This window comes from Mytilus californianus, unplaced genomic scaffold (genome assembly GCF_021869535.1).
Source record: "Mytilus californianus isolate M0D057914Y unplaced genomic scaffold, xbMytCali1.0.p SCAF_8, whole genome shotgun sequence".
In the NCBI taxonomy this organism is placed as follows: domain Eukaryota; kingdom Metazoa; phylum Mollusca; class Bivalvia; order Mytilida; family Mytilidae; genus Mytilus; species Mytilus californianus.
The window spans coordinates 106,289,297-106,296,387 of NW_026262734.1; positions in this window are offsets into that span (position 1 = coordinate 106,289,297).

Here is a 7,091-nt window from a genome sequence, read left to right on the forward strand (position 1 = left end):
TAAATGAAGTAATTTGTATCTGAAAGATACTCACGTTTGATGTTTGGTTTTGATTACAAATGTCATTCTTATTTAATGTTTGGAACAATAATAATAAAACGTTCTCAAAACACATCCACATAGGATGTATCTTTAGAAATTTATAAATTAGTAACATGTTCAGAAAAACGCTATCCCTAGAAAATTAAAGTAAACACAAAAGGCTGTAAAACTGTTGATTTTGGTAAAGCCTTAATAGATATAAGAAGATGTGGTATGAGTGCCAATGAGACAACTCTCCATCCAAGTCAAAATTTATAAAAGTAAACCATTATAGGTCACAGTACGGTCTTTAACAACCGTTTCTTAGCCTAGTTGTGAATTAAATGAAGTAACAATTGGCCATAGCTCTTTCGTAATTTCATTAAAGAATGATGAAATTACCTGTAAGGTCAAGATTATGAATGCAAGATATTCAGAAGTCAGAATATGGGTTTCAATGAAGGGAATTAAGGTATCTATATCAGCTGTACTTATGTAGTTTATCAACATTAGTTAACATCAAAGTCCTGGCACAAACAAAAATGGAAGCTGAGAATTCGGAATCGCATGAATTTTAAACGATTTTAGACCAGGTACATCGTAGCGGTAATCATACCATGTTATGCATCTATGGTATCATACAATTTCATATCAGTAGTAAGTTTAGCAATGAGGAATATGACTAAACCTAGAATAATATCAGAAGGACAATGAATGGCATATGAGATTTATGACACAATTCCTAGGGTTCTGTAAAAGAAAGGAGAAAGATACCAGAGGGACATCCAAACTCATAAGTCGAAAATAAACTGACAACACAATGGCTAAAAAAGAAAAAGACCAACAGACAAACAATAGTACACAAAACACAACATAGAAAACTAAAGAATGAGTAAAGTAAACAATTCATGAAAAAGACCACATAAAGTGCGGTGATTAGTTCAGTGATTCTACTCCATCGCCTTACTGAAACAGTGAGATTAAGAATACCCCCATGGGTTAAATCGCATTGTTGACAACATGCGCTGACACATCTAATCTGTTATAAGTAACGATCACAGTTTCGATAGATGGTATGCTACTATTCAAGAATTGGAAGTGGCCTATACAAAAATGGATATCATCACATAGGAGTGATTTGGGATGCGAGGAAACTAAAAAAAATGGGATAGCAGTAAAACAAACCTTCTAACAAACAGGTAATCTGACTACTAAAATTATACAGTTGATGTTGGTGGACTGTTAGTCCCAGGGGTATCATTTGATATTTTGCACAGTAGAGAGTGCTCCCAAACCAGCATGAGGTGCAACACAAATACTATTGAGAAAACTTTTAGAAATTAAGGTTCTAACTCCAGCAAAGATGATCTTCAGGTTACTGATGGATGCAGTTGAGGACTATGCTAGAAAATGGGTAAAGCGCGAACCAGACGAACCAGAACTGGACACTTTGTCTGAATGGATCAAAGCTATTCGATCATCCATTCAGAAGCAAATTCAGAAACTACGATGTACTATGAGCACAAAGGTTTCTAACCCATTTAAAATTCCGGAGGTTGTGGATGCGTTATCCCCTTTGCATGAAAAATATGTCGTTGTTCCAGCAGATAAAGCCTCCAATAATATTGTCTCCTTATGTAAATACCATTATTTGCAATGTCTCACAAAAAAGCTTGGAATAAACAGCACAACTGGTAATCCTACATATTCTTTAACATCATTTACAAAGGATGAAATTTTACAAAATCACAAATCTGTCCTTCTTTCATTTGGTATTAACTTCAAAGATAACGAAGAAAATCTACCGTCATTATACTGGATACCAAAACTTCACAAAACTCCGTATAAAGAACGATATATAGCTGGATCATCAAAATGTTCGACTAAACATCTTTCTAAAGTGTTGACTACTATTCTTTCCATAGTAAAAGATGGCCTTTAAAAATATTGTGATGAGATATATTTAAACAGTGGTGTCAATCAGATGTGAATTCCCCAAAATTCCAAAGATCTACTGCTAAATCTCAGATCACAATCTCTGCAATTTTGCAGCAACATTAAGACCTTTGATTTTTCTACGCTTTACACTACTATTCCCAATGCTCAATTGAAAGATCGCCTTCCCCATCTCATTAAACATAGCTTTTTCTATAAAAATGGGAATCATAGATATAAATTTCTTGTTTTGGGTTATAATAATTCTTATTTTGTGAAGAACCGCACTGATTCTATCGGAAAATACAGTGAAGACGATATTATCAAAATGCTGGACTTTTTAATCGAAAATATATTTGTCGAGTTTGGAGTATTGATATTTCAACAGACAGTCGGTATTCCGCTGGGTGCTAATTGTGCACCCCCTTCTGGCCAATTTGTTTTTTGTACTCGTATGAAGCAGAATTCATTCAGAACCTTCTAAAAGACAAAAAGAAAAAGCACCTTGCAAAATTCTTTAATATTACTTTCAGATATATTGATGATGTCCTATGTACTGAATAACCCATATTTCAGTCAGTACTTGCATCTCATATATCCCAGTGAACTTGAAATTAGGGATACTACTGATACAAGAAGGACTGCTTCATATCTTGATGTTTTCCTCAATATTGACACAGATGGACGACTTCACACTGAAATCTATGACAAACGGGATGATTTCAACTTCCCAATTATCAATTTCCCATTTCTCAGCAGTAACATACCCTCTGCTCCGTCGTATGGTGTTTACATATCTCAATTGATACGTTATGCTCGTGCATGTTCACATTATACTTACTTCATATACAGGAGTGTGCTCCTTACACAGCAACTGCTCAAACAGAGTTATGAGGAGGAAAGTTTAACAAGAGTGCAAACGCTGAAATGTCTCGCCTTCTTTACTAACCATTGATTTTATGTTGATAGTCCTAAATATAAAGCTTTAATACAAGTAACACATAAACTTAACATGATCCAAGAAAATGAGGTCAAGGTCAGATAAACCAAACGAAAAATACATGTACACCTTACAATCATTCAATAAACCAAACATAGTTGACCTATTGCTTATAGTTTCTTAGAAACAGTCTTAACCAAGAAAACTTAACATTGACCAATGAACCATGAAAATGAGGTAAAGGTCAGATGAACCATGCCAGACAGACATGTACACCTTACAATCAATGTATGCATTAAATATAGTTGACCTATTGCTTATAATATCTAAGAAACAAACTTAACCATGAAAACTTCACATTGACCAATGAACAATGAAAATGAGGTCAAGGTCAGATGATACCTGCCAGACAGACATATACACCTTACAATCCTTCCATACAACAAATATAGTTGATCTATTGCTTATAGTTGAAGAAAAACAGACCAAAACACAAAAACTTTACACTGAGTAATGAACCGTGAAAATGACGTCAAGGTCAAATAAAACCTGCGAGACTGACATGTACATCATAAAATATTTCCATACACCAAATATAGCTGACCTATTGCCTATAGTATTAGTAAAAAGACCAAAACTCAAAAACTTAACTTTGACCACTGAACCATGAAAATGAGATCAAGGTCAGATGACACCTACCAGTTGGACATGTACACCTTACAATCATTCCATATACCAAATATAGTAGACCTACTGCTTATAGTATCTGATATATGGACTTGACCACGAAAACTTAACCTTGTTCACTGATCCATGAAATGAGGTCGAGGTCAAATGAAAATTGTCTGACGGGCATGAGGACCTTGCAAGGTACGCACATACTAAATATAGTTATCCTATTACTCATAACAAGAAAGAAATTAACATTACTAAAAATGTTGACTTTTTTTCAAGTAGTCACTGAACCATGAAAATGAGGTCAAGGACAATGGATATATGACAGACGGAAACTTCGTAACATAAGGCATCTATATACAAAGTATGAAGCGTCCAGGTCTTCTAGCTTCTAAAATATAAAGCTTTTAAGAAGTTAGCTAACGCCGCCGCCGCCGCCGGATCACTATCCCTATGTCGAGCTTTCTGCGACAAAAGTCGCAGGCTCGACAAAAATGACACTCCATAAATTTTATGGACACCATCACGAATTGGTTGATCTATACGATGTGTCTGTGACTAAACTAACTAATGACATTTTTACCACGTCTAAGATTGTGGCTTAACATCTTTGTTGTCTGTCTGCTAAGAACCGAACGTGACCTATTCCCGAATTTGACTGTTATACAGAGTGAGAATTTGCATTACTATACGACGTGTCTCGGTATTTTGTACATTCAACATTCATATATTTGTTTTTGATGTTTCTGTTATGATTTCGGTTGAATAATGTGTTATGTCTTATTGTTTGTTGTCCAATTAATTATAAAATTGCCTTTCAATACCATCATTGTCATATTCCCGAATATGACTGTTTTACCGAGTTTGAATTTACATTGCTATACGACGTGTCTCTGTATTTTCTACATCCAACATTCATGTATTTATTTTTTATGTTTCTGTTATGGTTTCGTTTGGAGGTTGCACTTTGTAAATACAGCTGTTTCTCAAACCACGCCTCTTTTGGTGAGATATTTAATATTCATAGGTATGTTAATTTGTTAACGTACTGGTTCCCATTGATGATCTCTGTATTTCATCTCATAGAGACATCACTTGGGAATGTAACCAGTATAGATAAACATGGTAGCGGCTAAATTTTAATTCTTAGGAGGTCCAAAAATGGAGGTAAGGGTAGTATAGAATTTTAATATAAGTTTAAACTCTTAGAAGTTCAGGGCATATAAATGTTGAAAATATGCCGCACAGCCCTATATTTTGACCTTTGAATAAAATAGTAGTGCATATAAACTTTCCGTTCTGGGATATTATTTTTCACGAAACTTCATAGTAAAAGTGTCACAGTTTTAGCCGCAAAGGGAGTTCCTATGGGAAATTGCATTGTCTGTATTTACAGAATTGCAACCTGGATAATGTGTTATTTCTTATCGTTTGTAGTCCAAATAATTATAAAATTGCCTTTCAATACCATCATTGTCATGAAAATTGTTTGGACGAGTATTGTCAAAATAATTGTATAAAGTTCGAGATTGCATGTTAGTTACGTAAGCGTGTCACTGTTTTCAATATCCTGTGGTGTCTGTCGTTGATGGAATATGTTCGTTCTTTTTCTTCGGTTTGCTTGTTGTTTCGACTATTATATTATTTGTTTGTGCGTTTCTCTGTGATGAATGTTCTTATGTGTGTTTGTGCTGTATTTCTGTCACGTAGTGTTGTCATTTTAGCTATATTTTTTACATTCCAAAAGTGGGAGGTTTGGCTAGCCGTTAAACCAGGGTCAACACACCATTTTTTCTTAAAATGTCCTGTACCAAGTCAGGAATATGGCAGTTGTTATATAATAGTTCGTTTCTATGTATGTATGTTGGCGTTTGTTTTTGTTGCACTTCAGTGTTCCTGTTGTTCCTTTGTTTTCCTCTTATAGTTGATGTGTTTCCCTCGGTTTTGGTTTGTAACCCGGATTTGTTTTCTCTCAATCGATTTATGACTTTTAAACACCGGTATACTACTGTTGCCTTTATTTAGATTCCTTTTAGTCATAACTCTTCAATTATATATACATCCTTGTTTTTTTTTCGTTTTTGTTTTGAACATTCCTGGTGAAGATAAATTCAAATCAAAGCGCGAAAGCGCTGTAAAGGCAGTTAATTACAGGTTGTGTGTATTTTTAGTCCAGTTATATCATTATCTTGCATAGTACATTGTACTTATCAGAGGTGGCTTTCAGTATTTAAGATTTAGAGTTCTCTAATGATATTGAACAAGTTTTATGAATGTCATATTCTGAGCACTATATGAAGGCGATTGTTCTCACTTGTTTATGAACTAGTGCATTATGTCCAGTTTGTACCTTTTTTATCTATGTTTATAGTCAAATACTGTTTAAAATAGTTTGGCATTTTCTTTTTAGTAATAAGTAAATGTTATCAACTGTATTTTATTCAACTTTGCAAATGTGGTTTGTTACTGGTAAGTACAATGTATGGATGATAGTTGTTCCATTGACAATCATAACACATCTCCTTATTTATATAATGATCTATATTCAACGACCTCAGGTACAAAAAAAATGTATGTAACTAAACTATGATGGGAAACCTTTGACTTCTTTCTTTTATATAAACTTTTGATTTGGTACCATAGAACTATGTAGAATAAATGTACATTGCAACATGTCAATTCTTTCAATGACAATACTTTTTTTAGAAACTATAACTCCAAGCAAAATTATATTTTCAAGTATAAAGTAATTTATGAATGAAACAAGAGTGCACACGCTGAAATGTCTCGCCTTCTTTACTAATCATTGATATTATGTTGATAGTCCTAAATATAAAGCTTTATTACAACTGTCACATAAACTTAACATTAACCAAGTAAACTAAACATTGACCAATGAACCAAGAAAATGAGGTCAAGGTCAGATGAACCATGCTAGGCAGGCATGTACAGCTAACAATTCTTCCATACAACAAATATAGTTGACCTATATTTAGCTATTGCTTATAGTTTAAGAAAAACAGACCAAATCACAAAAACTTAAAACTGAGCAATGAACCTTGAAAATGAGGTCAAGGTTAAAAAAAAACCTGCGTGACTGACAAATAGATCATAAAATATTTCCATACACCAAATATAGTTGAACTATTGCATATAGTATTAGAAAAAAAGACCAAAACTCAAAAACTTAACTTTGACCACTGAACCATGAAAATGAGGTCATGGTCAGATGACACCTGCCAGTTAGACATGTACACCTTACAATCATTCCATACACCAAATATAGTAGACATATTGCATACAGTATAAGAAAAACAGACCAAAACACAAAAACTTAACTATAACCACTGAACCATGAAAATGAGGTCAAGGTCAGATAACACCTGCCAGTTGGCCAGTCCTTCCATACACCGAATATACTAGACCTATTGCTTATAGTATCTGAGATATGGACTTAACCACCAAAACTTAAACTTGTTCACTGATCCATGAAATGAGGTCGAGGTCAAGTGAAAACTGT